We start from the raw sequence: 17,500 nt of genomic DNA on the forward strand, positions 1-17,500 counted from the left end.
TCAGCCACCTCAGACTGCTGAATTGGTTCAGGATCGTCAACGTTCTCGGCTTCTCCTCCAGGCTTCCCGAACCCCTCGAAGTCTCGTGCAGAGACAGCATCGGGCCACAGCTTCCTCCAAGATGAGTTTAGGGTACGCCTCGAAACTTCCTGCCAAGCGAGATCGATGAGTTTGAAGCATATCACGATGTTGAAGTGATCTTTCCAAAATTCACGCAGAGTGAGGTTTGTACTCTCTGTGACTTGGAAACATCTCTTGAAGAGATGCTTCGTGTACAATTTTTTAAAATTAGAAATAACTTGCTGGTCCATGGGCTGGAGGAGAGGGGTGGTGTTAGGCGGTAGATACAGGACCTTTATGAAGGAATACTCGGCCAGAAGATATTCCTCGAGGCCAGGAGGGTGAGCTGGAGCATTGTCCAACACCAGCAGACATTTCATAGGGAGGCGCTTTTCTTCCAAATATTTTCGGACAGTCGGACCGAAGCAGACATTCACCCAATCAATGAACAGTTGCCTCGTTACCCAGGCTTTTGCATTCGCCTTCCACATCACGGGAAGGTTCTCCTTAATAACTTTGTGGGCTTTGAAGGCTCGGGGATTTTCTGAATGGTACACCAGCAGGGGCTTTATCTTGCAGTCCCCACTGGCATTTGCACAAAAAGCAAGGGTAAGCCTGTCCTTCATAGGCTTATGTCCGGGTAGCCTCTTCTCCTCCGCCGTGATGAATGTCCGACGAGGCATTTTCTTCCAGAAAAGCCCAGTTTTGTCGCAATTGAAAACTTGCTGCGAAGTGTAGCCTTCCTGCAGAGTCAACTCCTCGAACGTTTTAACAAAGGCTTCGGCAGCCTTCGTGTCCGAGCTGGCTGCCTCCCCATGCCGTACCACTGAATGGATGCCAGTCCTTTTCTTGAACTTCTAAAACCACCCACGAGAAGCCTTAAACTCTGGGGGTTCCTGCTGGGATGTTCCTTCTCCTGCTCCTTCTTCGGCCTGAGCACGCACGAGATCACCAAAATGGGCGGAGGCCTTCTGGCAAATTGTAGTCTCAGTGATGGTGTCTCCTGAGATCTCTTTGTCCTTGATCCACACAAGAAGCAGCCTCTCCATCTCGTCATGCACGTGCGTTCTCTTGTTGGAGAAAATAGTGACGCCCTTAGAAGGTGTTGCTGCTTTGATGGCCGCCTTCTGCTTCAGGATGGTGCCTATCGTAGACGGATTCCGGCCATACTCCTTGGCGATCGCACTTAAACGCATGCCAGACTTGTACTTTTTAACGATTTCAAGTTTCGTCTCCATCGAGAGCATCGTCTTCTTCTTCTTTCCTTCGGCAACATTCTTGGGACCCATGGCTTCAGTAATACGTAATATAATACACTACGTAACGTTATATACAGTCTATGTATAGTAAACACTAATACAGTACAGTGCACAGTAACGAAAGTTTATTAACGATAACACGTGGCGTACGAATGTACTGTATATTAACACTAAGTCAAACAAGCGAAAGCACACAACACAATGTCTGTTAACGATACCGCGGTCGGAACAAAAAGAGAGAGAGAGAGATGAACGCCCGTGCGTAGGCAAGCTGGGATAGTTGCCGACCAATAGGAAAGCAGGATCTTATGGCGTCAGCTAGCGTCTGAGTAGGGAGATAACCAATGGGTGAGCGGGAGGCTGTAAGTGAGTCTACCCAAGTTCAAAGTCTGGCGGCGCGCGCTTTTTAAAATTACTCTTGGCGAAGAGTTGGGATCTCGTAAGGTTTTCGTATCCTGAAATTTTATCTGTATCCTGGGGCATAAAAATCTTCGAATCACTTTTCGCATCCTGAATTTTTCGTAAGCAGAAACTTTCGTATCCAGAGGTATCACTGTATATATATATATACAGCATATATGGATTAACAATTTTTCATTTTGATTTTTATCAGCCTTGTTTCTACATTTATTTGTTATGTAAAATTAGTGTAAATTTAAAAGTTTTTTCTGTTGAAAAGCTTATTAACCTCCTCCCAGCTCATGTTAATTTATAAGTGGCTAGTTTAACACTTTGTTTTCTTTTCCGTGTTTTCCAAGTCCTTGGATGGCAACAAACACCTGAGTTTACAAGTGAGGAACTCGTTCGCTAAAGGGACAGTCAAGCAGCTGAGGCTTCCCGGACATACTGCAGCTGTTGACTAAATTGAGCCTAGTGAGGATTGCGCCACCCACTGTTGACAGCTTTATGCAGGTGCATTTCGGCCACTTGCGGTGTTTTCCTGTTCCTGAGGGCTCTCTTCTGGAGTCTGTGGAGCCAAAGCATTAAAAATCTCGGCTTTGGGGAGGACTCTGGAGAGGCGCCCCCGTCAATGCATCCTCGTAATGTCCAGTTATGAGAGCCTTAGAGCTCGTGGAGATGCGTTGGGAGGCAGCTGCCAGGTAGGAAAAGATAATCTACCTTATTTTTGGGGTTGGGACTCCATATCCCTCCCTTTGGTGAGGAGTCCTACGGAGCTGTACTCCCTACAGTAGTAATGTGCAGGTAGAGCCGCTACCCTATTATTTGGGGCTGTGGGAGTTGTTTTTTTTAAGCCTCAAAGATTATGATATGGCTAGGTATTTAGTGTTTTCTTTATTTTCTTTAGTGTTTGTTTTATTTAACTCTCTCTAGTTGAGAGAGTGTTGTTTCCCACAGAGGAATGTTATTGTAGTGACCCATTTGGGTGTTTAATTATTAATTGACTCTCTCGTTGAGTGTGTGTGGTTTCCCGTTGGGGAATTTTGCTGTTACTGCTTAAGTGATACTTGTTAATTATAAATGGGTTAAAGTGTTTATTTAATAATTTTTCAATCATTGTTATTTGCTTAGTGTTAAGTTGTAAATTGTTAGGCAGTCACAAGGTTGACTTTTCAGAAAAATTGTTTTTAATAAATATTGTTAAGTTTTCCCAAGTGTATTCGTTACCTACCGCTGTCCAATTTTACCACAGATATTACTTACAACACAGTTCTCCCTATTCGTGCAATAAGAACTTGCACCACGATCCGCCAAGGGTCGTGACATATTTGGCGACCGTGACAGGATAGGGAGCTCAGGGTATCCGGTATTTTGGTCGGTGGAGCGACGCTCGGGTGGACTTTTCAATATTTATTTTTTGTTTTAGCATTGCCTTTCTCCCCTGAATATTTTTTCTTTTTAACAAAATGGAGGGATTTATTTTTTTATCCCGCTGAGTTTTTCGGGTCAGCTGATTGCCTGAAATATTTGCCCCTGCTAAGAAACAATTAGTTGAGTGTGCTAATAGTACAGCGGCATAGCAGACCAATTGTTCAAATTGGTCTAAAAGCACCAAAATTGGCACACATGTAGATTAATATATTCTAAACATTTTTGGATATGGAGGCATTCAAGATTAGCCCTTAGGAAGATATGGCGGCCATTGTTCAAAATGGCCGCCATTTAACATTAGCGTCATTACATAGACTTCATTATGTGTCGTTAGTTTGGTGCTAGATGGGCCAAAATTCCCTTTTTTTTACATCAGAATTAACATCAATAAATGTTTAACAGATATTTAGATGAATCTTCTCAAAAATGGCCCCCAAACTGGCCGCCATTTTGTGGAAAAAGTGGACATTTGATGAAGATTTCAATACTCAATGACATAATACCTCTAATAACCAGTACCTGATTTCAGGAACACACTTTAATTGCTCAAGTTGCTTTTTTATTTCAAATTGCTGGCAAAATTGCTAGTCAAAATAATACACAGAGTACGGGAAGTTTACAGTATGGTCAGATTGTAGTTATATAGTCGACCAAAAGCCCAGTCTCTAGGCACAGTACTTGTGTAATCCTGCAGTACATACATGTAATACAATAACGTAGATTTTGCCACACTATGTTAATTATGATTCCGAACTTTTCAAATCTGGTCACCAGAATTATGAATGTCTACAGATCATAGTGTTGGTTAGCAAGTTTTCTGTCCCAATCTACTGGCATTCGCCTTCACAGAAACATAGACCAGTGCATTGCAGTGAAGCGTTCTTGCACTTGCAGCGGTTTTTGCAGCCTTTCTTGCATCCGCAAGACACCAGCTCATAGCAGGCCTTGGATGCCTCAGGGAGTGTGGTCCAGAGTGGTGTGTAGAGCCCATCATCACTCCGATGCCAGCCCCAGTCTGTTGGTGGAGGGAGCACGGGCGTTGGTACCAATGCCTGGCCCCAGACATGACCACCCTGAATGGCAGATCTCTTCACATGCTGCTCCAGAGCAGCGTAGGTTGGCGGGATGTTCTGAACAGAGTTCGTCTTTGCAAAGAGCTGCTTTCTCGCCTTGTTGACGTCCTTGCATTTGCTTGTGCGGTCATACAGGAGTATGACAAACCTCTCGATGACATGCATTGTATCCTCTTGGATGCTTGTGTGTGCATTTGCCAGACTCAGCAGGGCATCAGTGAGTTCTGGCAGCGTGTTCCATGTTGCCCAGGCAGATTTCTTCCCATGTCCGACGAAGGCTGACACAGTATCACACCCTGTGATGGCATGAAACATTGGAAGAGCACATGCCTTCTCTGGACCAAGGGAGGAAGCTATTTCATGGGCTGCAATGTAGCGGAAGTTCTTGCCTGTCCCAAAGGCTACCCAGAGTTCGTCTCCAGCTGGTAGTTTCTGGACTACCATCACTGCTAGGACCACGACGTCACTGTCTACTGTTCGAACCTGTATCTGGTGGTGACCATGTTGTGCAGCATGTGCTACATGTAGCATCATGCGGGTGTCTGCCTCTTCTTGGTTGCATGGTGCGAGTGAGTTGACATCCTCTTGCTGTGGAACACAGATCACCTGCTCCCCATCAGTGACGACCAGTTCCTTGCCTTCTTCTTGAAAGGACTCTGCAAGCATGGTGGAGAGGTAGCTGAAGAGCTCCACTTTGTTGCTATCAACTCGCAGGAAACTTTGCCAATTTCCTGGTATGACTGCTGAGTCGACAACACGCCGACGTACTCCCTTTCCACGCTGTTCTCTGGTTGATGCCTTCAGGGAATCTTCTCTGTAGCTGTCCCACACAAGGTCAAGACGTGATACATGTTGGAAACGTTGTACAACGTATGGGATGAACACTTGCTGTGCATATTCCTCGAACGTGTTGGCAGTACCCGGCTTCAACATCTGTACGATTACTGCTCCATCGAGGACAACAGCAGTGACAGTAGGAGCTTCAAACTGAGGCTCAGCATGGCCTTCAAGGCACACCAGCAAGTCACTCTTGCTCCCTAGGGAAGCAGGGACGTTGGTGTGATGACTGGTTGCTTTGGATCTTGGTGCCTTGCATGGTATGCAGCCCTTGATGTGTTTTCACAGGCCTCAACATCATCTTTGAGAACACTTCTCGTGTTCTCCAGCCACATATACTCATCTTCTATGTGCTGCTCACAGTTGTGGCGTCTAAGAGAGGTCACAGAAGTAGCTGGGATCATTTGCCCTTTGACAGAAGAAGCAACAGGACGTACATCCGTGTAATATTCTGGTAGAGGCTCAACCGTCTTTGATCCAGTATCACGCCCAGTGAGAGCAATGCTACGATCCACTCCCTCATCTGCACACGTTGGGTGTTGAAAAAGCGAGATTCCTGTTCCATGGAATGAATTCTTGGCTGTGGTGGCACTTGGGTTGTGGTCAATGTTGTCCACAGCCGCAGTTGTGAACACATTGCTACGCAGGGTAGGCGGGCAGACCACTTCCTCTATGCGGTACAGCTGACACACGCTGTTTCCCATCTGGGCAGAAAGACGTAGGACTCTGTCATATGAGATGCTTAGGCCCAGAGAGAAGAGCTTGTCCACAAGTCCTCTCTTGCGTGTTTCAGCATACAGCATCAGCCCAACATAGGTTGGAAGAGGAGTTTCTTGAGACGTACTGTGTCTGACAGCTGGAGGCTCCTGTGTCTTGGTTGCTCCCTGCTTCCGACTTTGCTTGACACTGTTGAACTTGAGAAGCTGCGCAATGGAAAGAGCTGCTTGTGTTGAAGAGGAATGGCTTTGATTCTTGATGGTGGGGCCATCCAGCACCATATTTACCATTGCAACTAGTACGTTTGGCACAGAGTCCTCCTGACAGCCGCCCGGGAATGATCCACGGAATTGGTAAGTGTCTTCAAACATATATCGACGAACTATCTGTGCAGCACGCGCAAGGTGAACTGCCTCAGTGTCACAGTCTTGCTCGCAGGCTTTGCCTAGCGCTTCACCAATGTCTTCATCAAACGCTAGTAAAACATCTCGGCCTTTGCTGTGGGATCTCAGGCCTGGTATCTGGGCTAACAGGCGCTCTTTCAGCCTTGTGCTATTAACTTTCTGGCACAAAACAACCCCGAGCTGTTCCATTCTTGTTGTGTATAGCTTTACAAGTTCTGCGAGTCTGAAGACTGGGGTGGTGCCCTCTTCTAGGTGGGTTTCCTCGATATACAGGACCAGTTCAGCCAGTATGATTCTTGACATTACACCTTCATGGTCAGTTTTCTGCTCGGCTTCTACAGTGGTCTTTGCACGATAGTAAAGAGCCAACAAACACTTGGAATGGTACTTGGCCTCCAGAGCCACCATATCACCCATGCTGAGCCTGGCTATGAGTTCATTGTCCCCAACTTGCGCTGCACACTTCCGTACGCGTGTGTCCACCTGGAAGGTTGTTACTTCATGTAGGGTCTCTGTGCCAGACTTTCCACAGAAAAAGCAGGAGGTGCCGCTGGTAGTGGCTTCTGAAGAGTGTGTTCTGGCGCGCTTGGCCTGGACATTGTCAGTACTATCAAATGCTGAGCTGCTTGCGATGCGTCTCTTCTCTGCTCTTCGTAGCATTGTGTTATTGTATTTGAGCATACATGTTTTATGCCACTTGGCCTGGTGGGCAACCATTGTCGCCTCAACACCTTGTCCTTCATCTAGTCTCTGTAACTGAACAGTTCTTGGCAGTTCTCCGAGTTCATCAAATTTGACCAAGTTTGCAGCCATTGTCGTGTATCCACTCCCAGGGTCTCGGCGTTTAGACAGTACTGGGCAGACAAGTGACTCTGTTGTCTCCTCTTGACATACAAGACACAGCTTCCAGTTTGTCTCAGGAGGTGTTGTGGGAGTACGTTGCTCAAAAGTATCGACCAGTTGGAACTTCTTTGCCATGGCTGCAGTCTGGAACAACGCGTCTCTGATGTCAGGTGGTGCTGCTGCTGCCTCACCTGCAAAGACACAAAACACCACCATGTTACCACAAGTTACTACTACAAGCACCATGACTATCAACACTATACTATTACTGCAGCCGCCGTCACTGCCACCAACGCTGCCGCTGCAAAGTAAAATTCATTTTCTTGTGAAATGGTAGCCAAATTATTTGGTAAGCACAGAAGTATGTGTAATTGTACAATACTTATCACCTCTAGCACACTTATCACCTTTAGCATCCACAAAAAGACAAATTATGGTACATATTCAATGACGCTAACGGTAAATAGCGGCCATTTTGAAAAATGGCCGCCAAATGTGCTACGGGGAGAATCTTGAATGCCTCCATATCCAAAATTGTTCAGAATGTATTAATCCACATGTGTGCCAATTTTGGTGCTTTTAGAACAATTTGAACAATTGGTTTCATATTTCTTACTATGCCGCTGGGCTATAAGTGCTTGGGTGTTCCGCTAAATAAGCCGGACACCAGAGCAGAGATGTTGAATTTAGTTAGGGATAAATTGAAACAGGAGTTAGTTAAAGCTGCACATTCGGGTAGTGAGAGTGAGGTAATAGGCGATAGTGAGGAGAGTTCTAGTGAGGGTCTTGAAGAAGACAATGTAAGTATGAGGCCGGTCTAATTCTGATTGAGGACCCTCCTGTAGTAGTTACCATTTACGAGGGTCCAGCAAGTTTTCCCCAGGTTTTGGGTAATGTGACCTTTAATCCGTTTTTGTCCCCCCCCCCCCCCCCCCCCCCCCCCGATTCTGTACCTGTAAAATCTCAGGCTCCTGTTAATACTTGGGTGATTCCAAGGAGGAGAAGGAATTCAACCTTATTTGTAAACGGATGGAGTTGAAAAAAATCGAGTTCAAGGAGAACGAGCGGGTAAGGCGTCATGAGTTGAAGATGGTGAAATTAAATATAGAGATGGCTAAGTTGCAGGGGGCCAATTTGATAAGTTCCCCTAAAAGGGACTACCAGGATAGGCTTAATATAGGTGCAGCACTAAAGTTGGTGGCGGTGTTTAACGAAAAGGATGTCCCGGAGTTCTTCAAGGCATTTGAGCGTGTGGCCTCCCGATTGTCTTGGACCGCAGAAATGTGGAATATTAATACAGTGTAGGTTGGTGGGCAAGGCAATGCGGGTGTATAATGCCTTGAAGGAGGGAGTAGCTTGGGATTATCAGAAGGTTAAAGCCTTAATTTTAAAATCGTATGACAGTCCCTGAGGCCTACCGCCTCCGGTTTCGTAACTATACAAAATACCCTGCTCAGTCTTTCGTTGAGTTTGCCCGTGTCAAGGAGGAACAGTTCGACGACTGGCTGAAAGTCGTCAGATTGGCACTTTCGCTGCGTTACGTGAACTGTTGCTCCTTGAAGAATTTAAGAAGGCCTGTAGCAGGGAGTTGATAGTTCACCTGGAGGAGGTAGAGAGTGTGAAATTGAGTAGTGCCGCTCACTTAGCAGATGAGTTTGTATTGACTCATCGATCAGGTAGCGGTAGTTTTAGTTGTAAAACTATAAATAATCAAACATCTTGCTCCCCTAATAGTGGCAGGAGAGGGGAAACCTCCTCATCGGCTCCCCATATCCCCAAGAGTGATAATGTTAATTTTAAATCTTTTCCAGGTGATAGGGATGTGGGTAGAGCCCAAGGAGGTCCTCCTAGAACTAAAATTTTTGCTAATAAAGACTTCCCAAGTAACAGGTACAATGGGAATAGAAGTTCAGGTCGTAAAGGAACTTGTTATTGGTGCAACAAGCCCGGGCATTTCCAAAATCAATGTAATGCTCGGAGGATGTATCTAGAGCAAAATAATCAAAGTCCTGTAGCTTTGGTTAGTGATAAGTCAGAGGTTAGTAGCCATAGTCCTATAGACACACCGCCAGTAGATAGTCGTTTAGTAAATAGTAGCAAGCCTAATGTTTCTAATCCCCAATCATGACCCAAGTACGACAAATATGTGTGGCCTGGAAAGTTGATTTTTAACTCTCAAGTTGTTCAGGTGACGTTTTTTCAGGGACACTGGTTCTGCCAGGTCGTTAGTCCTGAAGAGGGCTCTAAATGGTTTTAAGAAATATACAGGGAATTTTGTATTATTGGGAGGTTTTCCAGATTCAGTTGTGTCCGCTCCTTATGTTATCCGCATGTCTTTTCCAGGATATGATCGCGTCACTGAGTTGGCTGTGGTGGATAGTCTACCTATTCCAGGTATTGATGTATCCTGGGAAATGATATGCTGGATAGTGAGGGACGGGAGCTGTTCTCTATATTATCGGTAAATGCTAGTCCTGTGGCTGTTATGACTCGGTCCGCAGCAAAAGCGTCTAATTTACTTGATATAGATAATGAAGATGACCATGTCAAGTAGTGTAAAGTTAGACGTTTTATGGCCTGGGCCAGTAGAAAGTAGTAGTAATGAAGTAGTTAATATGAAACTTCATTGGGATATAGCTGCTTTTATTAAAGCTCAAAAGGATGAATTTAATTTTGATTTAGGAGTTGTTGAGGATCTGACTAAACCTAGGTTTGGAGTTGTGAAGGGCTTACTATATACGTTTAGTCGTCCCTCATCTGATAATTTGAATAAAACTGGTCGGGTGGAACAGATTGTGGTACCTTCTCAAATTAGAAATTCTGTTTTGGAGTTAGCTCATACTAATTTTTTTTCAGGTCATTTGGGTGTGTTAAAAACATTTCATAGTCTGGCTAGGTATTTTTGGTGACCTGGAATTAAATTGAGTGTGAAGCAATTTATCAGAGCATGTGAGACTTGTCAGGTTATGGGTAAACCAAATCAGGGGATCCCAAAAGCCCCGTTGCATCCCATACCCGCTATAGGTGATCCTTTTTCTGAGTTAGTAATTGATGTGGTAGGTGCCTTACCTAAAACTAAAACAGGTTACGTATATTTACTAACTATCATGGATATAGCCTCTCACTTTCCTGAAGCTATACCTATGAGGGGTATTACTTCCAAAGTTGTTTTTGAAAAATTAATGGATTTCTTTTCCATGTGTGGTCTCCCTCGTGTAATTCAGACCCACTGTGGCACGAATTTCACGAGTAAGGTATTTAGAGGTAACTGTGCAGAACTGGCCATTCAGCACAATACCAGCGTACCTTATCACCCGGAGAGTCACGGAGTGGTGGAAAGGTTCCACCAGACCCTCAAGTCTGTCCTGAAGAAACATCGTTATGATCATGATAGCGACTGGGACAAAGCCCTCACTTTTGCCCTCTTTGCTATCAGGAATCACCCAAACTCTTCCACTGGTGTAGCTCCTTTTGAGTTGGTATTTTGGCACAAGGTCTGTGGACCATTGGAAATAGTTTTGAAATATTCAAGTCCAACTGGAAGGAGGAAACAAATGTGAAAGGGTTAGTGGAAGACTTGAAGGGAAGAATGGTTAGTGCCTGGAAGTTTGCCAGGGAAAATTTGGAACGGTCGTCCCAGTCAGTAATGAACAACAACATTGACAAAAAGGTAAAAGTACAGTCATTTGAACCTGAGGAGTTGGTTTTTGTGCTGAGTATGGCCCCAGATAGTTTTCTCAAACCAAAATGTAAGGGCCCTTGGAAAGTTTTGAGGAAACTGCCAGAGGTTAACTATGAAATTGAAGCTCCCGGTTCAAGCCGTAAATGTAGAATATTCCATGTTAATCGTTTGAAACCTTATGTTGGTAAGCAAAGTGATCCAATAGCGATAGTGTCCGAGCCTGTGTCTGTGGTATTGGATGTGTCTCCTGAGGACTCTGCCGAGTTAGGATGTCAGTTTTCGTTCGGATGCATTGGGTAAAAATATGCAAAATTTGAAGATGTTAAACAGTAGGTTAGAGCATTTAGATGTTAACAAACGGGAAGATTTACTTAAATTTAATTTATTCCTTTTCAGATCTTTTTCAGGATGCTCCAGGTAGGACAAACATTTTAAATCATGACGTTGATGTAGGTGATGCTTTCCCTGTGAAACAGTCTTTACCGGTTGAACCCCGTAAAGTGGGATTTGGTCAGTAAAGAGATAGAGTATATGTTGAAACATAACCTTATTCAACCATCAATAAGTCCCTGGAGTTCTCCTATTGTAATACTGTAGTAAAGAAAGCAGACGGTATGTTTCGCATGTGTGTGGACTACCGTAAATTGAACGCCCATACAAAAAATTATTCTTTTCCTCTCCCTCGTATTGATGATTGACTGGACCGGATTGGGTCTGCCAAATTTATTTCTAAGTTGGATCTTTTACAGGGTTATTGGCAAGTTCCTTTGTCCGACCGAGCTCGTGAAATATCCGCCTTTGTCACTCCGTTTGGTCTATATGAGTGTAAAGGTTATGTCTTTTGGAATGAAAAATGCCGCATGTACTTTTCAAGGGCTCATGAATAGGGTAATTTGTGGTTTGAAAGGAGTGGAAATTTATATGGATGACTTGGTAGTATATAGTAATGACTGGGATACCCACATGCTAAGGTTATGTAAGGTTTTTGAAGCCCTTAGGTCTGCAGGGTTAGTTGTTAATTTGGCTTTGGGTCAGGCCAAGGTTTGTTATCTGGGTCATGAGGTTGGTTTAGGTCAGGTGGCTCCGAAACAAGCTAATCTCGAGGCCATTATAAATTTGAAAAGGCCTGGTAATGTTAGAGAGGTAAGAAGGGTGCTTGATATGACTGGTTATTACCGCAGATTTGTGCATAATTACTCTGATCTTGCTCAGCCTCTTACTAGTTTATTAGAAAAAAGAAAAAAGTTCTAGTTGGTCGTACCAGTGTGAAGAATCTTTTAATAAACTTAAATCAGTGTAAATTACTAACCCCATTTTGACTTCCCCAGATTTTCAGAAGCCTTTTGTTATAGCAGCAGATGCTAGTGACGTTGGCATTGGAGGTGTCCTCTTCCAGAGAGAGGAGGACAGTGTTCATCCTGCGTCTTACTAAAGCAAATATCTTCTGGCGGCTGAAAAACGTTACTCCACAATAGAAAAGGAAGCTCTTTCTTTGGTCTGAGCTCTTAACTATTTCAAGCCGTATGTGACAAATCTTACTTTCCCGATCGAGATACGGACGGATCACAATCCACTGATTTTCATCGAGCGGATGAAGGGAGCAGAGGATTTTGCGCTGGGCCCTTTTACTGCAGGAATTCAATTTGATTGTAAAACATGTTAAAGGGACTGACAACAAAATTCTCACATGCCGCCTTGCACGTTTCTCCATTTAAGGTTGTATGAAAAAATTTTGGTAGGATGTGGTTGTTTATAATATAGCTTTGTAGGTGAAGTTTAGGAGTTTTTCTTTGAGTGGTATACGCTCTGGTGTTTTCTAAAGGTTCCCCTAAATTAATCATTGGTTTGTTCTGATTTTGGATTGTGTATTATATATATGACTTTTTTGGGCTATGATGCCAGTGTATTGTAGGTTAAGGTGTATGTCTGTGGGCGTACCGGTAAGTTTATGTAGGTTTAGTTAGGTCTATTTCCATAAAGTTGGGGTTTTGACGAAGTACGGTAGTATTAGGTCGCAAATAATGGTGAGCTATATAAAGCTCTTGGTTTGTATTTTTTAGGGGTAATTTCTGTTTGGTGTTAGGTTTATTATGTATAATATTGATTCTTACTTTACAGGTGCATTTCCATTTATATATATATATATATATATATATATATATATATATATATATATATATATATATATATATATATATATATTTATAAATTGTTTAAAAAACATTTTTTTTTTCTTTGGGGAGGAAGGTACTATGGATTAACGTAATTTTTTATTTTGATTTTTATCAGCCTTGTTTCAACATTTACTTATGTAAAATTAGTGTAAATTTAAAGTTTTTTTTTTTCTGTTCATAAGCTTATTAACCTCCTCCCCGCTCATGTTAATGTATAAGTGGCTAGTTTAACACTGTTTTCTTTTCCATGTTTTCTGAGTCCTTGGATGGCAACAGACACCTGAGTTTACAAGTGAGGAACTCGTTCGCTAAACGGACAGTCGAGCAACTGAGGCTTCCCAGACATACTGCAACTGTTAGCTAAATTGAGCCTTGTGAGGATTGCACCACCCACCATTAACAGCTCTATGCAAGTGCATTTTGGTCACCTGCGGTGTTTTGCTGTTCCTACGGGCTCTTTTCTGACGTCTGTAGAGCCGACATATTAAAATCTCGGCTTTGGGAAGGACTCTGGAGAGGCGCCCCCGTCAACGCATCCTCGTCATGTCCAGTTGTGAGAGCCTTAGAGCTCGTGGAGATACGTAGGGAGGCAGCTGCAAGGTAGGAAAAGATAATTTACCTTATTTTTGGGGTTGGGATTCCATGTCCCTCCCTTTGGTGAGGAGTCCTATGGATCTGTACTCCCTACAGTAGTAGTGTTACCGGTGGAGCTGCTACCCGATTATTTGGAGCGGTGGGAGTTGTTTTTCTTTTTTTTCAGCCTCAAAGATTGTGATATGGCTAGGTATTTAGTGTTTTTTTTTTTAGGGTTTAATTTTTTTATTTAACACTCTCTAGTTAAGAGTGTGTTGTTTCCCGCAAGGGAATTTTATTGTAGTTACCCATTTGGGTGTTTAATTATTAATTGACTCTCTCTCGTTGAGTGTGTGTGGTTTCCCATTGGGGAATTTTGTTGTTATTGTTTAAGTGATAATTGTTAATTATAAATGGGTTAGTGTTCATTTAGTAATTTGTTAATTATTGTTATTTGCTCAGTGTTAAGTTGTGAATTGTTCCTAATAAATATTGTCAAGTTTTCCCAGGTATATTCGCTACCGCTGGCCAATTTTACCACAGATATTACTTACAACACTGTTCTCCCTATTCGTGCAATAAGAACTTGCACCACGACCCGCCAAGGATCGAGACAATATATATATATATATATATATATATATATATATATATATATATATATATATATATATATATATATATATATATATATATTTATGTATGTGTATATATATGTATATATATATATATGAATATATATTTATACGTATATATATGCATAAATATATACATATATGTATGTATACATATACATATATATATATATATGTACATAATATATATATATATATATATATATATATATATATATATATATATATATATATATATATATATATATATATATATATATATATATATATATATATGTACATAATATATATATATATATATATATATATATGCATTATATATATAAATTTATACATATATGTATATATATATATATATATATATATATATATATATATATATATATATATATATATATATATATATACACACATTTGTATATATACAGTATATATATATATATATATATATATATATATATATATATATATATATACATATATAATATATACTTATACATATACATGATATATATATACATATGCGTATATATGTGTGTATATATATATATATATATATATATATATATATATATATATATATATATATATATATACATGCATATATATATATAATTTATATACATGTCTATATATATATATATATATATATATATATATATATATATATATATATATATATATATATATATGTGTGTGTGTGTGTGTATGTAAATATATATACATATATACATACATACATACATATATATCTAATGTATAAATATATATATATATATATATATATATATATATATATATATATATATATATATATATATATATATACTGTATATATATATATATATATATATATACTGTATATATACGTATATAGTGATACCTCTACATACGATCTTAATTCGTTTCAGAAACTGCTTCATATGTTAAAACGATCGTATGTTGGAGCAAATATTCCCATAAGAATACATGGTAATTTATTTAATTTGTTCCTCAGCCTAAAAACCCATAATAAATCCTTAATAAATGGCTACATATAATTACACATGACATTAATACAATACCTGTATAATAAATACATATTACAAACCAAAAAAAAAAAGAATAATAATAATGAAATAATAAATAAAAAACGGGTTTTAATGTAACACTTTACCTTAGCGACAGGCAAGCGCAGGTGTAGGGACTTCTACGCAGGAGGAGACGGAAGATCAGCGAGGAGGTAGGGACGGTGACGTTGTACGATAACGTGTACGATAACTTACACTAACTTACACTAATACGTGAACTTTAACTTACTTAGCTTATTTTTTTTCCTTTTTATTTTATATTTTTTTTTTACATTTTTTCTTTTCTTATTTTTAATTTTCATCACTTTCACTCGATTTGGTGTTCCTTTTCTTTGCTTCACTTTCTTTCTTTTCATAATGATCACTAGACCATTTTAAAGATTTTTTAAAGAAACTATCGAGTGAAAGTTGCTTTGTACGGCTTTTGAGGATTCTTCTAAAATGCATTAAGCAAACATCATCGAACTGCGCAACAACACGCAAACCTGAAGTTTCTGTGGGTGATGCTTATCGATGAAATCAACACCCTGTTGATGATATGCCAACATCTGTTTTATTTCCGCCGTACCTAAGATTTGGCCTACCTCCTCGATCTCCTCCGACTCATTCAACTGTGCTTGGAACTCATCATGCTGCATGGCTTGCAGCTCCTTGAGTTCCTCGGTGGTGAGCTCTTCGTGATGCTCATCGACGAGTTCGGTGATGTCATCTTCATCCACCTCCAGACCCATGGACTTGCCAAGGGATACAAACTCTTCAACGTCTTCCTCGGCGGCAAGCACAGGTTCATTCTCAGGGCCAAAACCTTTGAAATCTCTGGGAGCAACAGCATTAGGCCAAAGCTTCTTCCAAGCGGAATTCAGGGTCCGACGAGTTACTCCCTCCCAAGCCTGATCAATGATCTTTAAGCAATGCACGATATTAAAGTGGCTCCTTCAAAATTCACGCAAAGTTAAGTTGATGCCTTGCGTGACATTAAAGCACTGCTTAAATAAGAGTTTGGTGTAGAGCTTTTTGATATTGGAGATGACTTGCTGGTCCATTGTCCAAACAGAGCAAGCACTTCAAAAGCAAATTCCTTTCCTGAGGATACTTCTTGACAGCAGGGCCGAAAACTACGTTTACCCATTCCACAAAGATATGCCTAGTAACCCAAGCCTTAGAATCAGAACGCCATAGAACATGTAGCAGGTCTTTATTAATTCTATGTACTTTAAATGCCCTAGGGTTTTCGGAATGGTAAACCAATAACGGCTTTATTTTGCAGTCCCCACTGGCGTTGACACAAAGCGCAAGAGTCAAACGATCCTTCATTGGCCTATGTCCAGGCATTTTCTTCTCTTCGGCGGTAATGTACGTTCGACTAGGCATCTTTTTCCAAAACAGACTGGTTTCATCAGAGTTGAACACCTGCTGCTCTACGTAACCTTCCTCCGCCACGATGCTTTCGAACTTTCTAACAAAGTCTTTAGCAGCCTTGGTGTCCGAACTCGAAGCATCTCCATGATGAACAAATGAATGAATCCCGGTCCGTTTCCTATATTTCTCGAACCAACCTCGAGACGCCTCGAATTCCTCCGTCGTAGGATCGGCTGAACTCTCCCTCGCGTCACCCCGAGAGAGCGCTGCCTTCAAGTCACTGTAGATAGCGCTGGCCTTCTCACAAATGATCGTTTCCGTGATCGTATCGCCAACAATCTCCTTGTCTTTGATCCATATCAACAAAAGGCATTCCATCTCTTCAAAGGTAGAGCTACGACGTTTGGAAATAATCGTGATCCCCTTCGAAGGTTTCACTGCTTTAAAGGCTGACTTCTGTTTTATGATCGTCGAGATATTCCGGCCATATTGTTTAGCCAGATGGCTAACAGGTACAACTCGCTCATGCTTTTCTATTATTTCCTGCTCTAATTCTAATGAAAGCATGGACTTCCTCTTTTTCTCACCACTACTACTACTTCCTGAACCGAAACTAAGCTTTTTAGAACCCATGATTACGAAACACAGAAAACAACACGTGAAAAGGCTCGATTGGCGTCCCTCCGATGTGCTGCCGTCTAGCGGCGTCAACAACAAATGACACTGGACCCTTTCGAGAAAATTCCACGGGTAAGTGTATTGTTTACTTCGTATGTTGGAGCAACACTCCATATGTTGAGACAAATTTGGTCAAATTTTACTTCGTATGTTGGGAAATTCGTATGTTAGGACAATCGTATGTAGAGGTTCCACTGTATATACATTTAAATATATAAACATATATATTTAAATATATAATATAAATAAATATGTAAATAAATATATTCATATAAATATATAAAAATATATATTTATGTAAAATAT

General features: G+C 41.1%; 1 protein-coding gene and 1 pseudogene across 2 annotated transcripts in view; both read right to left on the reverse strand.

Moving 5' to 3' along the window:
* Positions 1-17,500, reverse strand: part of LOC137641510 (uncharacterized) — a 380,155-nt gene that overhangs the window by 141,743 nt on the left and 220,912 nt on the right. The gene's annotated exons all lie outside the window — the stretch shown is intronic.
* Positions 13,327-17,500, reverse strand: part of LOC137640399 (tigger transposable element-derived protein 1-like) — a 13,659-nt pseudogene continuing 9,485 nt past the window's right edge.

Source organism: Palaemon carinicauda, chromosome 5, assembly GCF_036898095.1.
Source record: "Palaemon carinicauda isolate YSFRI2023 chromosome 5, ASM3689809v2, whole genome shotgun sequence".
NCBI lineage: Eukaryota > Metazoa > Arthropoda > Malacostraca > Decapoda > Palaemonidae > Palaemon > Palaemon carinicauda.